We start from the raw sequence: 22403 nt of genomic DNA on the forward strand, positions 1-22403 counted from the left end.
GCTTGAGGCCCAGCTGGCCTCCATCATTGGTGCCGCAGTAGGATCCGGGCAGAGCTCACGGGGCAGGAGGACCAGGCCCCCAGAGAGACTATCTCCGGATCTCCCGGCGCGTGGCAGGCGCAGGCTCCGGAGCCCCTCCAGGGACCCTGCGGGCGATGAGTCCAGCGGCGCTGCCTCCCCCGGCCACTCCCGCTCCGGCAGGAATCCAAGCACCCGGCCTGCACGCGCCGGGCGTCAGACTCAGGACACCGCCGCTGCTGCCGGGAGCGCCGGACCGGAAGTGCGGCCTGCGCGATCCAGGCAGAGCGCAGCCGCAGCTTCCTCCGCTCCTGGCAGGTCCCCATCTAACGGCGGGCGTGCGGCCGCCGCTCCACCAGCTCCATCCGGTGTCCCGGCGTCCAGGGGCAGAGCGGCCGCCGCTTCCCCTGCCCCCGCTTCTCCTGCTCACACCAGATCCACAGCGCCCAGGGGGCGCGCGGCGGCAGGGAGAGGGAGAACAACGCTGCCAGGAAGAGCAGCCCAGCCAGGCAGAGCGACACAGCCAGGAGGAGCAGCAAGAGGAGCAGCACATCCAGGAGGAGCAGCACGGCTAGGACGAGCAGCGGCAGCAACAATCAGGAATTCGGCCCTTTTTCCTGCGGCAGGCACCCACAGCCCATTACCTCCCAGGGTGCCTGCTGGGATGACCACAAGGAGTACACAGGTGGCGGACGGTCAGCGGTCAGGAGCTCTTCTGCGTCCCGCCTGTACGGAACGGCGCAGCGGAGGGAGAGATGCAGGCAGCAGTGTCGAGCTGCCTGCCCGGGAGCGAAGATCGTTACACGACCGGGCGGGCTCGCCCGGGTTGGAACGCGGGGATCGGTCGCGGTCGCCCAGGAGATCTCCGGAACATAGAGCAGCGTTTACCCGTTACCCATCGGACGGTGAGGTGGCGGGGGATACTGACGGCGGACGGAGGAGTGGATCGGTACAGCAGCTACAGCACGCTCGGGTCCCCCCTGGTGACGAGGAGGCCAGGGGCGCGGGCCTGGGGCAGAGAGGGATAGCGGCGCAGCAGTTCCAGCACGCTCGGGTCCCCACTGGTGACGAGGAGGCCAGGGGCGCGGGCCCAGGGCATCGACGCGGTGAGGAGGTGTCGGAGTCCAGCGGTGATCGTCAAGGGAGGTCTGAGCGACAGGGATCCGGAGGTCCGGCTGGCGGGGACACAGCACCCGCGCAGCTTTGTGAGTATGAGTCTACGTCTGGTTTGTCGCCCGCAGGGGCCGGGTTGCAGGAAGCTAGGGGAGGTCGGGTGGCGGTGTGTGAGGAACGTCAGAGGAGTGGGTCGATTGTGGCAGAGGTGCCTGGTATGCAGGATTTATTGCAGGGTATGTCGCAAATTTTGCGTAGATTGGAGGGGGGGTCGGCAACTGGGGTTGCCGCATCGCCGGTGGAGGCGTGGTTGGCTGGGCGGGGGGTGGAACCTCAGTTGGGGAGTGGTTTGGTAAGCCCTAGTTGGGTATTGGAGGTGGCATCGGCAGGTGTATCAGTTTCGGTTCAGACAGAGAAGGAGAAAGGTGATACGGTCAAATTAGATGACAGAGCGAAAGGGGAAGTTTATGTGTGCTTTGAAGGGCCGTTGGGAGCGCATTTAAAAAAGGAGGTGAAGGAGAAGATTTGGAGAGACGAGTATGTGGAAATTTTTTCTTTGCTTCCGTTGGAGAAGTTTAACTTGGATAAAGGGAAAAAAGATGATAGCAAAAAGGAGGAGGAAGAAAAGCGGAGGTGGCGGTTAATTCCGCAGACATTTGTGAATTGGTTACAGGCATTCACAATATTGGCGAGCGTAGTGGGGGAGAAAGCGCCCGAGAATTGCTCGGGTTTGTTTTGCTACCTAGACCCGATTGGGGAGGCGCATCGCACATACGGTGGTCAGACGTGGCTGCGGTATGATGAGCAGTTTAGGCAGAGAAAAGCGGTGAGGCCGGAAATTAGGTGGGACCAGAAGGATATAGGCCTTTGGCTGAAGGTTATGGCCCCAGCTAGACATGGGCAGTCCTTTCATGGGTCCGGGGGTGGTGGCAGCCAGCAGGCGGGACACGGAAGCAGTAGTCAGGGTGCACAGGGAGCAAAAGAGAAATCTGGAACCTGCTGGCAGTTTAATGACGGGCAGTGTAAATATGGTAACACCTGTAAATTTAAGCATGTGTGTTCCCACTGTAACGGAAGTTCACACGGGGCTTCAAAGTGTTTCAGGAAGGGAAAAGGAAAGTCAGTTTTGGGTGCCGGTCAAGGGGGAGAGCCCGGTGAGGCTTCACGAGATGGCCCCCTTTCTAAATAGGTACCCTGATCAGGTGAAGGCAGGTGTTATTTTTAATGGTTTTGCGGATGGTTTTAGGATTCCTCCCCCGAGTCACGAGGTTCCTTTTTCGATTAAGAATTTGAGGTCGGCAATGTTGCATGCTGAAGTGGTTGATGTTAAGCTCAAGAAAGAAGTGGAGTTGGGAAGGATGTCTGGGCCGTTTTTGAACCCGCCGACTGAGGGTATGGTGGTTTCCCCCTTGGGGGTAGTGCCTAAGAAAGAGCCGAATGAGTTTCGGTTGATTCAACATTTGTCGTATCCAAAGGGTCGGTCGGTAAATGATGGCATCGCCCAAGAGCTGTGCTCTGTTGAGTATACATCGTTCGATGCAGCGGTGCAGTGGGTGAGAAGGCATGGCCCGGGGGCGCTGTTGGCAAAGACGGATATTAAATCGGCCTTCCGTTTGCTTCCGGTGCATCCGGACAGTGTTCCGTTATTAGGTTGTTTTTGGAATGGTGGTTACTATTTGGACAGATGTTTGCCAATGGGCTGCGCCATTTCTTGTTCGTTGTTTGAGACATTTAGTACGTTTCTGGAGTGGGTGGTTAGGGACGTGGCGGGAGTTCAGTCGGTTATCCATTATTTGGATGATTTTTTGTTTATTGGGCCGTCTGATTCCGCAGTGTGTCGTAATACGTTAACGGCTATGTTTTGGGTCGCAGAGCTTTTCGGAGTTCCATTAGCGGCGGATAAGATAGAAGGTCCCAGCACGGCGTTGAGTTTTTTGGGAATTTTAATTGACTCCGAAAAAATGGAGTGTCGGTTGCCGGAGGATAAGTTGGCCATGCTGCAGCAGGAGGTTGAAAGAGCTAGAAGAAAGCGGAAGTTGACTTTGAAAGAGTTGCAGTCTCTTTTGGGTAGATTGAATTTTGCATGTCGGATCATACCCATGGGCAGGATATTTTGTCGCAGGTTGTCGGTTGCGACGGCAGGCGTGAAGGAGCCGCACCATTTTATTCGCCTGAGAAAAGAACACAAAGATGACTTGCTAGTGTGGCAACGTTTCCTGTGCACTTACAACGGGCGGTCATTGATTCAGCAGGAGGTCTTGACAAACTTTGATTGCGAGATATTCACGGATGCAGCCGGTTCGGCTGGTTACGGGGCTTATTGCGGTGGTCGTTGGTGTGCCGGACGGTGGCCAAGCCAGTGGAGAGACTTGGGCCTTACAAAAAACCTGGTCCTGTTGGAATTGTTTCCTATTGTGGTAGCGGTTTCCATTTGGGGGGAGATGTTTGCTAACAGACGGATTCGTTTTCATTGCGATAACATGAGCGTTGTGTCGGTGATTAACAGTTTGTCGGCCTCATCTTCCCCGGTGATTAAGTTGGTGAGGGAGTTGGTTTTTCGGTGCTTGGAGCTGAACGCTTGTATTTCGGCGGTACATGTGCCGGGTGTGCAGAACTCAATAGCAGATGCATTGTCTCGTTTCCAGTGGGACCGTTTTCGGGAATTGGCGCCGGACGCGGAGATCTCGGGAGAGGAATGCCCTTTGCATATCTGGAGCGTGATTATGGACGAGCGGGCCGGTTGATCCAGGAGTCTGTTACGAGCCAAACATGGGCATCATATGAAGCATCTTGGTGGGTATGGCAAAGTTGGGTGTCGGTGTGGGGCCAGTTGGTGTCTGAAGAAGACAGGATGTTGGCAGTATTATTCTTGATCGGGAAGGCGGCTGAAGAAGGTTGGTCAGTTTCGAAGGTTAATAAATTTGTTGCTGGATTGGCTTTTGCTTTTAAGTTGCAGGGGATGGTTGATGCGACAAAACATTTTTTGGTCAGACAGGCACTTAGGGGTTTCAGGAGAGGTAATCAGACGATTGACCGTCGCCGCCCCATTTCGTTTAGCCTTTTAGAGCGGTTGGGTGGAGTCTTGGAGATTATTTGTGGTTCGGGTTTTGAGTTGGCGTTGTTCCGCCTTGCCTTTTCATTAGCATTTTTTGGGGCCATGCGCATTGGGGAACTGGTGTCTGCGTCCAAAGTTAGAGCTGGGGGTTTGTTGGCGGAGGATGTGGAAGTTTGGACGGGGGGTATCGTTTTTTGGATTCGGCGTTCAAAGACTCACCAAATTGGAAGAGGGAGACGTGTCGTGCTGGGGAGGGTTAACGGGTCTCTGATGTGTCCTAGAGGTTGTCTGAAAGCATACTGGCAGTTATGGTCAGGCAGATCTGGCCCTTTGTTGTATCACGCAGAGGGGTCATTTTTGTCACGCTTTCAGTGCATTGCAGTGTTAAGAAGGGGATTGCAGGAGTTGGGCCTTTCTCCGGATATGTTTGGGTCGCATTCATTTCGTATCGGGGCGGCATCAGAAGCTGATAGTTTGGGTTTGGGAGCGGAAGATATTTGTAGAATTGGCAGGTGGACTTCCAATCGTTACTTAAGTTACGTCCGTCATTAATTTAGTGGTGTGATTATGATTTCGTATTTGACCCCAGTGTTTTTTCTTCATGCATCTTGTTGCAGGTATGTCCCCTTACTTAGCCTGGATCTTCGGACATTCGTTCGTTCATTGGGGGGCGCTGCGGGCCGAGGTCAGGCCGGACGGTAGGCAACTGGGCTTTAGTAGGCGTCAAGTTGTCATTCGGTGGTTGGGATATAGGGGGATGGTGTGGGGCAGGGCCCTTCCTGAATTTTCTAAGGCGGTTCGGTTAGATAGACAACCTGACATTTTAATTGTGCATTTGGGGGGGAATGACTTGGGTGTGCGGCCTGTTAGGGAATTGATTAGGGACATACGGTTCGATTTGTTGAGGTTGCAGGTATCATTTCCTGGGGTGTTGATTGTGTGGTCAGATATTGTGCCTAGAAAACGGTGGAGGGGGGCTAGATCTTTGAAGGGTATTAATAGGGCTAGGGTCAAGTTGAATAGGGCAATAGCGGGTTTTGTTTCTAGGAACGGGGGGATTAGTGTTAGACATTTTGAATTGGAGTCAGGGCTTGGTAACTACTGGTTGGAAGACGGAGTCCACTTAAACGCGATTGGGATTGATTTGTGGACTTTAGCATTGCAAGAAGGAGTTGAACGGGCGTTGGTGGCGTTGGGGCACTCACGAGCCTGAGGTGGTCAGGGCTGTTCGTGTGTGGTGGGGGGGTGGGGGTTCTTGGAGTTGACGCTGATTGGTTGGGGGAAGGAATTGGAGCATAATTACAGGCAATTTAAAATGTGGTGGGGTTGGATCTGGCATTTTGGTATGGGCTCTGGACGGGGTTTTACCCTGGGAGCTGTTGGTGGTTTTTCTCTTCCCGGAACGGGATGTACGGTGCCCTCGAGCTGGTTTTTCACGGCTGAGGGTAATATGGTGGTCGATCTTATCTTGTGGGGTTTTGCCAGATCTTTTTAGCTCCAAGAACCCTCCCCTCGAATTTATACTGTTGTATTTATGTTATGTTAATTTTATTAATAAAAAGTTGGCCGCTGTGGCCAAAATATCCAAAAGAATAATTGGTTATGTTTTATTTAAGGAAAGGTTGGGTCGGTGGGCAGTTTTTTGGTGGTTAGGTTACATACGTAGGAAAAGACCGTACTCGGCATACGCGGTCAAGATGGGGGCTGGAACAAAGCGCAGCTGGGAGGAGGCCCCCCATGACTGCTTTGAGCCGGGCGGTCTTTTTTAAATGATGCTCCGGCTGGGGATAGGAGAATGGAAAGGGGGGAGGGGTTTAGAAGGGGGAGGTAGTAGGGAAAGTGCGGGAAAACCGCCATTCCCTACCTTATTCCAGAAGAAGGAAGACCCACCCACCCTCCCTTGTAGGCTTGTGCTTGGGGTTTTTGTTAACGAGGGGGGGGGGGGATTGTGGGGCAGAGTTTATATATTGATATGGCAAGGGAAGTTATATATAAAGAAAAAAAAAAAAGAGACATTTTGGGTTTACACTTTGTATGCGGGTGTTTAGTCATTATTTGCATTTTATTCATTTATTGTCACAGTGGCAGTGGGGGGGTGGGGGTTCTTGGAGTTGACGCTGATTGGTTGGGGGAAGGAATTGGAGCATAATTACAGGCAATTTAAAATGTGGTGGGGTTGGATCTGGCATTTTGGTATGGGCTCTGGACGGGGTTTTACCCTGGGAGCTGTTGGTGGTTTTTCTCTTCCCGGAACGGGATGTACGGTGCCCTCGAGCTGGTTTTTCACGGCTGAGGGTAATATGGTGGTCGATCTTATCTTGTGGGGTTTTGCCAGATCTTTTTAGCTCCAAGAACCCTCCCCTCGAATTTATACTGTTGTATTTATGTTATGTTAATTTTATTAATAAAAAGTTGGCCGCTGTGGCCAAAATATCCAAAAGAATAATTGGTTATGTTTTATTTAAGGAAAGGTTGGGTCGGTGGGCAGTTTTTTGGTGGTTAGGTTACATACGTAGGAAAAGACCGTACTCGGCATACGCGGTCAAGATGCAGAATATTTTGTTATGCCAGTTTTCTGATAGTTATTTAGAGGAAACTTAGTTACAATTCAAATGACTAAAACATGTCTGAACACTATTGTGAATTACAGACAGTTACATTAATTGTACTACAAAATTTTCTCCTCATTCAGTGACAACTCTCTTTTGCTTAAAAATAGAAGTTAGCTGACAGCACAGCTGCCCGTCCTAGTTCCACTGGACCCAAGTGGAGGAGTACATACCATAAATTGAAGTGAAGGACAGCATCTGATCCAGGTGAAAAAAATGTCTCTTTATTGTGCCAAATGCGATGTTTCAACCATCAAGGTCTTTTTCAAGCATGCTTGAAAAAGACCTTGATGGTTGAAACGACGCATTTGGCACAATAAAAAGACACTTTTTTCACCTGGATCAGATGCTGTCCTTCACTTCAATTTATGGTAACTCTCTTTTGCTTGTCTCTTGTGCTCCTGCTTTAGATCATCTTTTACAATTGTCTAACAGTATTCTGCAAGCATTGATAGATTCCATTTTCCTTGATATCTTTTCTCCATAGAACAATATCTTGGTGAAATCTCTCACCATGTTCATCGTTCACTGCTCCGCAGTTTGGTGAAAAAAAGTCTAAATGCAAATGTAAGAAATTAATCTTTAAGGACAAGTTACAGCCAATATTTTAACTTTTCCACCAGCTCTTCATAGTTACCTGGTCTTGAGTTCCCACTAATGCTAATGCGATGCATGCAGACTTTTCCTTGCCCTGCAACAAACTGAGAAACTCCTCATCTTGTAGAAGCTCACGAGTCTTATGCCCACTAAAGACTCCTTCCTTAATCTTTGCCTCACTCAACCTTGGACATTTTTCAATGAGATACTTGAATGATTTTGCATTTTTCCATTGCCTTTACAAAGTTCTTTATTAGGCCCAACCTGGCTGAAATGAATGTCGAAGAGGCCGGTCTCCTATTGTAGTGATATTCTCTAGAACGACTATCCCACTCACACAAAAATTAGCAGTACTTTGTGCATCTACACTGGAGACCAAGTAAGAGGACATCCACCTTAGAGTCACCACAGAGGGGCCATAAACGTTGGTCATAGTTGTTTTTATAAACCTGCATCAAAGGTGTCATAAGTAATTACAACCTCCTCTGGATCTGGAAAATTAATGCCAATCAGCAAATGTATGCATTATATTAATTTTTAGTCTCTGAACCAATTTGGCTGTAGAACAGTGTTATGGGACATGTGAGCATATGGAGCGCCCCCATGCAAGGGCAATGGGGTACTCGGTACCGGGTCCTTCGGTTCAGGGGAATGTCACGGTGGCCCAACCCGGTCCGTGGCCCTTTGAGGGGCTTCCAGCAATGACAGGACAAGAGTTTATAGGAATGATGTTCGTGACGCCACCTGTGATATTCGGTCAGGGTGACCGACGCTGCTTAGGGGTCCGCTGGGGTGATGTTATGGCAGCTAGATGGTATACCTTCCCACAGGTGAAGTGTATCCCCAGGGCTTCCCAGAGTGTAGATGGTGGATGGTGTGAGGCGCGGTGAATAACGAGGACACAAGGTTGCAGTCTCTTTACCTTTTACTGAAGGCTTCAGAGTCCACAGTCCTGGGCACCGGATCACAGGGTAGGCAGAGTCTGGCCGGTCTGAAGGCAAATCCAGAGTCTCCTTATCCAGGTGGAATGCAATAGCCTGCCTATGCGCACATTAACACAGTAGGTCCTCACTTGTTTAAGCTCTAATAAGGTCCTCACTGTTATTACTCTTCTCTCTCTGTTCCCCGTGGTCGGATAGAACAAAACCCGTATGACTGATGGCCTGAGGCTTGTTTATAGGGACCCTAGAGACGCCCCGACCCACACAATATGCCACCATGTCTTCTTAGGTATTAAGGTCGGGCAGCCAACTTGGAATTGACTGTCCTGCCAGTCTCTGAAGCAATGGCGTAGAGCACTTTACTCCCTCGGTATTCTGGCTACCGGATCGCGCACCAGAAGGATGCCGCTTCTCTCAGCCACTATCCTCTCTGGTATCCACTTGTTGCTATGCCTTCGTTTCTCACTCACTACAACACGCTTCCTTTCAATGTCTCTCTCTTTGGATGCTGCCGCACGTGGGGCAGGCGCAGCTCCGTGGACCCTCGTCTTCCACAGACCGCAGTCTGGATCTGGCTGGAACCCACTCCAGCCAGCTTCTGCCAAACTCCGTCGGGATCTGACTGTCTGTAAGAAGCTCAGTCAGCTTCTGTCTAACTTCCTAACCAACCCACCGGTTTTACCTAACTGTGAGGAGTGGCCTAGTAGATAGAACCTTTGCTCCCCCTGGTGGACTGGAGTGTGTAGTGTGTGGTGTGTCGTTGTGATACCTGGACAGGAGATCTCCTTTATTGCCTTCAGACTTAATATCACTCCCCCTGGTGGAAGAATAACATTACTGCAGCAACCAGGACTCTGGGGCGCTGCATATAGCCTTATTTGCCCAAGATACATGGAATGCAATATAACAAAATGAGGGATTTAGAATTGTACATACATTTTAAGCCAGGACTTGAACTGGGATGTAGCAAAGTTATGCATCTCTACAAGTATTCAAGTTCTTTTGGCCACCGTGGTTGAGAGCTTCAATAGAAAATGATTAAGGCTGATCACTAACTGCAGTGGTCACATGCTCTAACAGTGTAATATTACGGCTGAGATCAGAGTCTGCAGCTGTCATGTGCTTTGATATGCCACGTGATCTGATCCTAAGGAGGTAATGAAGGTCACGGCAATGTTACTCCTGTGAAATTAAATGAAGAAAGCCATTAATTCTCCACCTGGATACAGAGGTCCCGTCACTATGTGGGATGGACAACCGCCTAATCTTCACATAGGTGGAGGTCGCATAGGATATCCATACATATCCAAAGTAGGAATACCCATCTACCTGAAAAATGACACATACTTTACATGCATATAAGGACGTGGACAAGAGAAAAGAGAAAAGATGAGTAGAGTTGACTCCTAGCTGAGTAACTTCAAGCGAACACAGCCATCTGCTGGGCAAAGGCGACAGTGAATGTGAGGAAATAATTATAGTAGTAGGAACCTATGTTCCCACAGGAAGAGTTTGAAAATGATACCAGTTCTGGTGACACTTGTGTCACAGTGACTAATTATAAATCGCCTGGTCATGCCCAGACAAGGCAGTTGGCGCCAGAATCTGTATCAGGAAGAATAAATTATGTGCACTCTGTTGTCCAGGAGGGGCAGGCTGAACTGGAGAGATCCAATATATCAAGCAAAAAAGGAATGAGCTGCACTCAATAATATTTTGGATGCAGAAAGTGTCTTTATTTATTACATGTACATAAAGTCAATCACCATAGAATATCGAAATGAGTGAAGGCAAGGAGGATACCTCCTGTCACTCTATCTCCGGAGCCCCTGTAGAGCGGTCACATCTCCTGATGTGACCGCTCTACACGGGAGATCGTCGTGGGACACTCGTTATTAAATGAATTACATTGGAACAGGGAGTATACTTTTGGTTTATTTTATTTTTATTTTTTTTTGCAGGCGATCGAGGGCTTCGGGCATTAGCTGTACTGTATATGTATGTGTTCGTACTGTATGTGTATATGTATGTACTGTATGTTTATATCTATGTACTGTATGTGTATATGTATGTACTGTATGTTTATATCTATGTACTGTATGTGTATATGTATGTACTTGTGACGCCCGGGAGACCGAGGTACCCAGCACCAGATCAATGAGGTCCGTCTCTTGAGGGGGATGTCACTAGTGGCTTGACCCGGTGCTGTGGCCTCAGGCGATGCACGGTGTAAGGGATATCATGAAGGGACAGACACTTACTTGATCAGCAGCAGGTCCTCTCAGCTGTGATGACCCCGATCCTGGATCGATGGCTATTGTCCAAATGAAAGACTGAGGCGCTGAAACGTTTAACCAGTTTACTTCAACAAAAAGGGATTTGCAACCAATACTGTCACCGGAGTCTGTTTAAGAACTCTGAATTACTTTGATCCTGTCAGGATTTCCACCTCTTATTATGCGCAGTTTCTGTATGGCCCTGCTGCTGTATGTGAACTGGCTGCCGACCCAATCTGTCTCTTCTGTGCTCTGGTTCGACGGACAACCCGAGTCCTTTTTTGTCGACTTACCCCCTCTGGGAGTGCCGCTGAACTCTGTGTCTGTTGCTGCGTCTTACCCTGGTGAAGCTGATATCACCTCACTTCCTTCCGGTTGCTGTATTATATATAATGAATATAGCCACGGATCCGGTATCCGTCTCTGCGCCTATTCTGGGTAGAGGTTATTGCTACCCGGTTCTCACAATGTCCTTTTTCTCTATTCCTCTTTTCCTACTATGGGTATTACGGGCTGATAATCCGTCTTAGGGCTGTTAGGAGTTCAGTTATACGACCTCTCACTTTCAGCTCCTCAACCCAACTGCCAGTCCTTTTCTCAGACCAGAATGGATCAAGGGGAGTCTCTGGAGCTCCCTCTTCTGGCCGGAGATGGTAGTGCAGTCTTGCTATTTTAGTATTTGTATTTGGTGTCAATAACTATTTTTGTGGCAAATACCCCTAGGGGCGCCACATTCTGTATGTGTATATGTGGTTTTTTTTCCTAATGTTCAACACAGTAGCCGGATGATGCTGTCACTGTTCTATGTGACGGCAGACAGAGCCGGATTGGACTAGTAGTCCCATCGGACGATGCCTGCCTATACACACACACACACACACACACAGACACCCACAGACAGACACGCACATCTTCTCTGCACACACACTCTTCCTCCTCCCTATCTGCAGCATTTTTGGCAAGCAATTCCACAGCAAAACCGCTAATCTTTTTACATCTGCGGTTTTGCTGTGGATTTGACTGACACAATGGAAGTCAATGGGTGCAGAAATGCTGCAGATCCGCAAAAAGAATTGACATGCTGCGGAAAATAAAACGCTGCAAATCCACATGGATTTTTCCGCAGCATGTGCACACTAATTCTCAATTTCCCATTGATTAACATTGGTTGTGCACTACACTGCGGATTTAATGGAATTCCACAAGTCCAAAAATGCTGCGGATCAGCATCAAAATCCGCAACGTGTGCACATATCCTAAGAGGTACACCACTACACCATCCAGCCGTGTGTGTCATCACTGTACAATCATAACCATAACACCTGTAGAGATGAACTATAATGTAAGTTGGTGTGCATGCCGCTTTAATGCAGGTGACCATATGCATCGGACAGGACACGTGGAAGCAGGAACAGTCAATGACTGGTTTAATACTTTTCAGAAACAGAAAGAATCAAAAGGGATAAGGGATAATAAGTAATATCAAACACTGCAAATCAGCAGTGCACCTTACAACAATACGATTATAACAAAGACCGTTCCACGAAATACTATGTTAATGTTCACAAGAGTGGTATGCCCATTTATGGGAGCTACCACTTTGGTTCTTACTGTAATACTGTCCCTAGCGGGTAACACTGGGTATTCCTGCTAGGCCTCAAGTACTCTTGAAAAAGTTTACCAAGGTGCATTGATCCTCCCGCCCACCAACAGGCTTCCTACCCACCTCTTGTCCTAACTTAGACCAACCCGGTACCATATGTTACAGCTGGAAGTGACAGTCCTGCTCACTCGTGCCGTCCCTCTATAATCGCAGGTGCAGCGCCCCAGTGTCCTGGTCGTAGCAGTAATATCATTCTCCTCTAGGGGGGAGTGATGTTACGTTTGGAGGCAATAAAGCAGATCTCTTTACCTGGTATCACAAACATACAACACATTTCATACTCCAGTTCACCAGGGGAAGCTATGCTCCTATTTATTAGGGCACTCTTCACACGTAGGTAAAACTGGTGGCCTGGAGAGGAAGTTAGGCAGTTGCTGTCTGAGCTCCGCTCAGGTAGTTGGTCCCTGACAGGGGTGGGATCCTGTCAGACGCCTAGACAGAAGGTCACGGAGCTGCGCCTGCCCCACGTGCGTCAGTTCCTAAGAACGGACATGAAAGAGAACTGTATTGTAGAGAGGGTGAGAAAGAAGTCATAGCAAAAGGAGTGGAAACCAGAAGGAGTTCTGCCCTGCACAGGCTGCCTCCTTGCTCCAGAGACCGTCAGAACAGCTAATTTCACGTTACTGATCCGCCCTATACCCAGGAGGCAAGGTGGCACCCACGAGAGGCCGGGGCATGATAGAGTCCCTGTAAAAAGCCTCAAGCCACCGGTGATACGGGTTGTCCTATCCATCTGGGGGACAGAGAGAGACATAACATCTACAACATCTGTGAGGACCTTATGAGAGGCTCAGCAATAAGGTACTACAACACCCAGGCGCTAGAGGAGGGCTACTGATTTCCACCCGGATAAGGGGACTCTGGATTTGCCTCCAAACCGGCCAGACTCTGGCTGCACTGTGATCTGTGCTCTGGACTGTGGATGCTGAAGCCTTCAGTAAAAGGTAAAGAGACTGCAACCTTGTGTCCTCGTTCTTCTCTGCGCCTCTCACCATCCACCATCTACACACTGGGAAGACCTGGGGACATACTTCACCTGTGGGAAGGTATACCATCTAGCTGCCATAACATCACCCCAGCGGACCCCTTAAGGCAGCGTCGGTCACCCTGACCGAATAAAACAGGTGGCATCACGAACACTTCCCCTTTAAAGACCTTTCCCCTTTTACACGGATATCCCGAGGGCCACGGACTGAGTCAGCCACTGTGACATCACCCTTGAGAACTGAAGGGCCCGGTACCGAGTTCCCCTAGCCCTTGGGGGCGCTCCACAGGCGTGCCCCTCTGGTTGCCGTCTCCTTGCAGATCTTTGGTGTTTGACCATTGGCAGATGTCTCTTTGGCCTGGGGCGGTAAGGACTCTCAGTGTGTGTCGTCTGGCCTACGGGGCTTGTCCAGTGTAGGGCGATGATTCTGGTCTTGACCAGTGCAGTCTGGAATCTGGATCTTTACCGGTGTAGTCTGGAACTCTGCTGTTATGGTTTCCAATGGCAAGGAAACATCAGAAGCATAGAATAAACGGACAAGCTCTCGGGTGATGGAAACTAGAGCTGACCGCGATGCTAAACTTACACACCACACTAGAAGTAGCCAGGGGGCATTCCTGCGTTGTCTCTAGATGCCGCGCGCCAGCCGGAGAACTAACTACCCCTGGTAGAAGAAAACACAGTCCTGGCTTGCCTCCAGAGAATGTCCCCACAGGAGATAGCAGCCCCCCACATATAATAACGGTGAGAGCAGATGAAAAGACACACGTAGTATGAAAGCAGATTTAGCACAGAGAGGCCCGCTAACTAAATAGCAGAAAGATACAACAGAGGACTTCGCGGTCAGCTGCAAAACCCTTCAAAACACCATCCTGAAATTACCTTAACTCATGTGACAACTCATGCCACTGGAGTGGTAATTTCAGCCCAACAAGAGCTTCCAGCTGCAGAGATTCACATAAGTGCAAACTGGACAAAACATACAAAAATAGACTTAAGGACTAAAGTGTCCAACTTAGCTGAGCAGAAAACTGGGAGCAGGAACATGCAACAGAATCACTCTGGATACATTGATGGCCAGCATTAGAATGACTGAGGAGCAAGGTTAAATAGGATACTCCCACATCCTGATAGGAACAGGTGAACTGAAGGCAAAGCTTGCAGGACACCAGTACCACAAGAGACCACCGGGGGAGCCCACGAACCGAATCACAACACTCTGCGTCTTGACTGGCATAGTCAAAATTCTGTATCCCACCATATGTCGCCTGGACCTTGCTTGGTGATAACCAGCACCTTGGTGGTGTGCGTTTCTAGCTGAGGCCTATCACACTGGCCTCAGCATTGTCCCTGGTCTGCGTCCGCTGGGCTCTTCTTCTTGGCACCATATCCTCCAGCCATTTTAGGGCTTTTTATATGCAAGAACTCTCTCAAGAGTGGTTCGCCCATTTGTGGGAGCTACCACTTTGGTTCTTACTGTAATACTGTTCCTAGCAGGTGTCACCGGGTTTTCCTGCTAGGCCTCAAGTACTCTTGACAAAGTTTACCAAGGTGCATTGATCCTTCCGCAAACCAACAGGCTTCTTATCCACCTCTTGTCCTAACTTACACCAACCCAGTACCATATGTTACAGCTGGAAGTGATGACCCTGCTCACTCATGCCGTCTCTCTATAATCGCAGGCGTGCCACTCTGGTTGTCGTATCCTTGCGTATCTTTGGTGTTTGACTGTCGTCAGATGTCTCTTTGGTCTGGGGCAGAAAGGACTCTCAGTGTGTGTCATCTAGCCTACAGGGCTTGTCCGATGTAGGGCGACGATTCTGGTCTTGACCAGTGCAGCCTGGAATCTGGGTCCTTACCGGTGTAGTCTGGAACTCTGGTTCTTGACTGGCAGAGTCGAAACTCTGTATCCCACCAGATGTCGACTGGACCTCGCTTGGTGATGGGTGCTTCCAGCTAAAGCCTATCACACTGGCCTAGGCATCATCCCTGGTCTGCGTCTTCCGGGCTCTTCTTCTTGGTGCCATATCCTCCAGCCATTTTAGGGCTTTTATATGCAGGAACTATCTTATGCGAGTAACCTGACCAGATCCCGCACACAAAGGGGTTCCTCTTCAATTCTTCTGATGCTAACTGGTTCTGCCTGATGTCCCTCCAGCAGATGGCAGTCTTTCCTTTCTAATGTCATGTCACGCAGGAACTCCTCATGGAGTGTCATCGCTTCCCCTTACACAGCATATAAGTGTATGTTCATACTGGCCACCAAGCAGAGAAAGTCCAAGATAAAAACATCTAAAGCAAATACCCTGCAGTAAATAAATAAAAAGCAATAGTGCATGAAAACAATACAGGGAGCTTAATTAATATAATTTTGTTTAATAAAATGAAAAAGCCATCCTACCACGTCACAGTGACCCTATTCGGTCTTAACCTTTCATATTAAAATCTTACCATTTGTCAAGAACATACATGTAGATAAGGGACAAGAAGGACTGACCTGGATAATGAACACCCAGCCATGGGGAACTACATGAATGTAATGTCCATGTCATTCATAATCACGTGCCCCCCACTGCATCAGAAGCGCAAGTCAAGGGAAAAAACAACCACCCATGAAAGTAGTATCCAACCCATGTCCCATGTACTGGTCACTGTGCATTGCAATATCACATTTAATAAACAAGCTGGTCAGTAATAATGAATAACAATTTCCATGTCCAATGTCACAATGTAACATTCTAGTTAGAATTTTAGTTTTAAGTATATTATTGATTATGTTTTCCTCTTCAGTCTGATTGAATTAGCTAAATAGTAAGCTAAGGCCTTAGCACACATACATGGGGTATGCAACTTTATGGAAGAAGACTGCAGTGACCCCCTTATATCAATATACTGTATATGTAATAACAAATAATGCAAGTACGCAAATTGATGGGTGAAGGTCGGTCACAGCTTTATTAATTTTATTTTGCTTTAATAACAAAGAGAGGCCCTGTTGTATATTCACAGGCAAGTCAGCCAACGAGCCGTACCTTAACAATGTGTCCTTTCTTTCAGTTACTGGCACTGTGATTTGTAAATCTAGAAAAAAATTATACATTCATTAACAATCGTTTAAAGTGAAATCACCAAGGGGAGGGATGGTGGGACCAGGGCCGGTTTTAAACACAGTGGGGCCCTAGGCAAAAGTTTAAAACCAGGCCCCCAATGCTCACACATTGCACCATGACACTCAAACGTTTTGGTTGTATTGACATGCGTGTGAGTGTGATCGACAATATTGAAATCGTTTGCCTTTTGTTTCTCGGCCTCTTTACATCGGCTAATGAATGATGAATTATTAGGGACAGAACACTAGTAGATCAATCTGTCCCCATATTGTATCTTAATATATACTTACCATGTAATGTAGTTGGAGCGGCCCCCAAACGCGGGGCAGCAGGGTACTCGGTACCGGGTCTCTCCGTTCTGGGAATGTCACGGTGGCCCGACCCGGTCCGTGGCCCTGCTAAGGGGCGCCCAATAAAAGGTGTAGGTGGTGATGTAGGTTGCAGTAAATGACGAGGACACAGGGTTGCAGTTTCTTTACCTCTTTACTGAAGGCTTCGGCATCCACAATCCAGAGCACTGCTAACAGGGCTGGCTGAGACCGGCCGGTCCGAAGGCACATCCAGAGTTCCCTTTGCAGGTGGAAATCAGTAGCCTACCTACTAGCGCCTGGGTGTTGTAGTACTTCCCTGCTGAGCACCACGGGATAGTCCTCACAACTGTCGTGTATGTTTCTGTTCTTTCTCTCCGTCCCCCAGATGATATGGATAGGACGCACCCGTATGACGGAGTAGGCCTGGAGTTATTTTATAGGGACCCTAGAGACGCCCCTCTCCCACAATTGCCTCCGTTGTCTTCATTAGGTGTAAAAGGTGAGACAGCCAACCTAAAGTTAACTGCCCTGTCGTAGTTCGAAGTAATGCATAGAGTCTATTACGTCCTCAGCATTCCGGCCGCTGGCTGCGCCTCAGTAGGATGTTGCCGATCTCGGGGCACGACTCCTTCTGGTTCTTTCTCCTTTGTGCTGTGATCTCGTTTCTGACTTCTCCACAATATACCTCGCTTCGTGTCCTTTCTTAAGATGCCGCCGCAATGAGGTGCAGGCACGGCTCCGTAACAATCTGTCCTTTCGCTAGGCCTCTGTCAGGATCCCAACCCTGACAGGGACCCCCCTGAATCTTCCCAAGCAACGCTCTCTCTCACTAGATGTTACCTGGGCAAAACCCAGTCAGCTTCTCCCTAACTTCCTATCCGACTCCCAGTTTTACCAGAGTGTGAGGAGTGGCCTAATACATAGAACCTTTTGCTTCCCCTGGTGGCCGGAGTGTGAAGTGTAGTGTGCGACTGTGATACCTGGCAAGGTGAACTCCTTTAGTACAATCAGACGTACCATCTCTCCCCCTGGTGGAAGAGCGACGTTACTGCAACGACCAGACTCTGGGGCGCTGCACATACATACATACAAACATGTACATGGCACGTACTTATACATACATATATGGCATGCACTTACACACACATACATACATGGCACACACTTATACATACACATGACATTGGTATTGTCGATACCCAGGTAATGAGCATCCTCCCATGGGTCTCTGATCCTCACCCCAACCCAAAATAACGACATGACTCCTAAATTGGATATAAATGGCCACAGCAGCCTTTATTATAAACAAACAAACATATAACAGTAAAATAAGCTGGGAAGGGGTCCTTGAAGCTAAAAAATCTGGTGTCAACCATAGGATAAACTAGTGGACAGAAAACAACCATAGTTTACTTTCAGCTGTTACCCCACTGGCTCGAGAGCACCAAAGATACCCCAAAGGGTTACCATTGTCCACTTCCAACTTAGGAATCTGGCCCACCGTTGCCAAGACTCCCCCAAATCACCAGACCCGAAACCAAAACTTATCACAACTGAAGAATCCGTATCCTGACGGATCCCCCAGGCCAATTTAGTACCAACTCCAAGGACCCCTCCCACCGCCTACAGCCACTGTGACCCAAAGCCCTGACACACCTGACTTTCAAAAACAACTGAAAAAGAGGGCGGGTGGGACTGCTCGCTGTCTCCAGAGCGGGAAAGTGACAGGCTCCACCCCCCCACAACCACTATAGCTCCCTTCACTGAATAGAAAAAACCCTCCCCCTTAAAGAATTAACCCCCACCTCACCTGACCTGGCTCCAAACCCCCTGTTATTTTGGCTTCCACGTATCCGCCCGTGGGGGGGGCTCGCTCCAGCCTGCGCTTTGTCACAATAATATGAATATGCCATGTTTTGAATATATACAGCACCTAAAAGGTCCATGGCTTTTCAGACACACGCTGTGTGGTTTTCCAACTCCCCCTCTTCACTCTGACTAGAAAGCTCTCCTTCTCTCTTGCAGGCAACTCCCTCCCCCCTGCTATATAGTTGTAATGTGAGACCAGCGTGCCAGCTCCACTGAGGAATTTTTATGACTTTGTGCTGCGAAAGCCAGTCCTCTCCCTAAACCCCTCATCCCCCCTCCCACCAGATACCAGCTATAACTGGTACAGCAAATTCCAAACTGCATGGCACACTTTTGTTCTTGAAAAGTTATGTATGCTGGCACCGATCAGGGATAGCGAGATAAACGTTACATATTCCGGATGTTCCTCGAGAGATCTATAACTCACTGAAATTGCTAGGAGCTAAACCCAACAAAATGCAAGGAACAGGTTTCTCCATAAGCGGCTCATATACCTACTGTAAGCCATGTTTATACTTAAATGAACCCCCTGATGTGGTGAACATCCTGATCATTGTGTCATTCTTCTATGAGGTTCATACAGTGAGATATGTATAGAAATGGCTTGTCATAACTCTAAGAAAGAGGAGTATTCAGCCTCTGAGTGAGGTCACCACAGGGGGAGTGCCTTGGTTTTGGGCAAGGAGATAAGTGATGGAAACTTCAGTTTTCACTAGTCTTTTGTCCAGAGTCTAGTTGCGAGACAGATCTGTGATGCATCTAGATGTGTGCCCATCCCCCACAGCACATGGTCAGCCATGAGATGAAATGATATGAACAAACTGTAATTGTATTTCAACTTTAATCTCATTTTAGTTGTAATTTTACTGTACATACGATACTTGTCTACTTTTTAATATCTTTTTATAATTCTGTAAACACTGCCTACCTTTGTGGAGTAAAATATATAAAATTACTAGTTTTGCTTCTCCTTGCTCTATAACGAACTGTCACGGCCTCTGAAGTGAATTACACTACTAATCTGGGTGGGCTCTGGACCCGTTATTAATTAAGAAATCAGAGCTGGTGACAGCGGATTTGTCCTGTGCATTTGGGAGGCTTTGTAGCGACAGACAGCATTGATGATTATTGTTCCCACCTGCGTGGCAGTAGTTATATCACCCTTACTGCAGTGTACCCATTAGCCAGTACAAAGTAAGGCAGCCTTTCTGGCGATTAATTATCCTAGGTGTAGTACCCTGTCTGGCTTGAGGGTAAGGGGCGCCAGAGAGCTGCAAGTTCCAAACCGGAACTGGGAAGTGGGATATAGATAAATCCCCTTCAGAAAAGCACTGGGCAACCAAACAACCCCGGTTCATGACAAATTTCTTGTAAGCGGTGGGGATTATAAAGGTATCCTCCCCGTGAACCGTGACACACATGTACATGGCACATGCTTATACACACATGCCTACATGTACATGGCATGAACTTATACACATTCATACATACATACGTGGCACGCAATTTGTTATGACCTGGTGGTTAAGGAGCAACATGGGACGAGCTCTAAGGAGGTGGTATCTGTACTGACCGTAGTTCCTAATCCTAACACCAATACTAGAAGTAGCCGAGGGATGTTCCTGTCACTCCCTAGACACCTCGTCACAGCCTGAGAACTAACTACCCCTAAAGATGGAAACAGAAAGCTATCTTGCCTCAGAGAAAACCCCAAAGGAAAGATAGCCCCCCACAAATATTGACTGTGAGTGGAGAGGGAAATGACATACACAGAATGAAAACAAGATTTAGCAAAGGAGGCCAATTCTAACTAGATACACAGGATAGAAAAGGATACTGTGCGGTCAGTATTAAAAGCTAAAAATCCACACAGAGTTTACAAAAAATCTCCACACCGACTCACGGTGTGGAGGGGCAAATCTGCTTCCCCAGAGCTTCCAGCTAAGCTGAATATATAATACTAACAAGCTGGACAAGAAAAAACATAACATGAGCTGAACGATTAAGTCCACAGCAAGTGGACAACCAAAAGAAAAGCAATGACTTATCTTTTGCTGAAATGGACAGGCTATCAGAGAAATCCAAGGAGAGATCTGAATCCAACTAAGAAACATTGACAGCTGGCCCTGGCTGAAGACTAGAGCCAGGCTAAATAGCAAAGCCAGGAGAGACGATCAGTGGAAGCAGCTGCTAATGCTAATCCCAAGGAGCAGCAGTTCCACTCAAAACCACCGGAGGGAGCCCAAGGGCAGAATTCACAAAAGTGCCATTTACAACCACCGGAGGGAGCCCAAGAACGGAATTCACAACAGCAATTATACTAACACATACACACACATGTACATGGCACACACTTACACACATACATACATGGCACACACACACATACATACATGGCAAGCAATTATACACACACAAGTACATGGCACACACTTATACACACACATACATATATACTGTACATACATGGCACACGCTTATACACACACATGCAGAGTACAGACCAAAAGTTTGTACACACCGTCTCATTTAAAGATTTTTCTGTATTTTCATGACCATGAAAATTGTAAATTCACACTGAAGGCATCAAAACTATGAATTAACATACGTGGAATTATATACTTAACAAAAAAGTGGGAAACAACTGAAAATACAGTACATGGCACACGCTTTTACTCACACATACCTACATGTTCATGGCAAGCACATATACACAAACATATATGCATGGCACGCAATTATACACACACATACATAGCACACACTTATATACACACACACATGTACATGGCACACTTATATACACACACACATACCTACATGTACATGGCATGCAGTTATACACACACATACTAGGCACGCAATTATACACACACATACATAGCACACACATGTACATGACACACTTATACACATACATACATACATGGCACACACATGCATACATGACACACACAAACACTTATACTCACATGCATACATGTACATGGCATGCACTTATACACACATATATATGATACGTACTTATACACACACACACACACACGTACAAGGCACACCCTTATACACAAACACATACACGGCACACACATACACTGTGTGCAGAATTATTAGGCAAGTTGTATTTTGATCACATGATACTTTTTATACATGTTGTCCTACTCCAAGCTGTTCAGGCTTTAGAGCCAACTACCAATTAAGTAAATCAGGTGATGTGCATCTCTGTAATGAGGAGGGGTGTTGTCTAATGACATCAAACCCTATATAAGGTGTGCCTAATTATTAGGCAACTTCCTTTCCTTTGGCAAAATGGGTCAGAATAGAGATTTGAAGGGCTCTGAAAAGTCCAAAATTGTGAGATGTCTTGCAGAGGGATGCAGCAGTCTTGAAATTGCCAAACTTTTGAAGCGTGATCACCAAACAATCAAGCGTTTCATGGCAAATAGCCAACAGGGTCGCAAGAAGCGTGTTGGGCAAAAAAGGTGCAAAATAACTGCACATGAATTGAGGAAAATTAAGCGTGAAGCTGCCAAGATGCCATTTGCCATCAGTTTTGCCATATTTCAGAGCTGCAACATTACTGGAGTAACAAAAAGCACAAGGTGTGCGATACTCAGGGACATGGCCAAGATAAGGAAGACTGAAAAACGACCACCTTTGAACAAGAAACATAAGATAAAACGTCAAGACTGAGCCAAGAAATATCTTAAGACTAACTTTTCAAAGGTTTTATGGACTGATGAAATGAGAGTGACTCTTGATGGGCCAGATGGATGGGACAGAGGCTGGATCAGTAAAGGGCAGAGAGCTCCACTCCAACTCAGACGCCAGCAAGGTGGAGGTGGGGTACTGGTAT

Source organism: Ranitomeya variabilis, chromosome 2 (assembly GCF_051348905.1).
Source record: "Ranitomeya variabilis isolate aRanVar5 chromosome 2, aRanVar5.hap1, whole genome shotgun sequence".
Taxonomy (NCBI): domain Eukaryota; kingdom Metazoa; phylum Chordata; class Amphibia; order Anura; family Dendrobatidae; genus Ranitomeya; species Ranitomeya variabilis.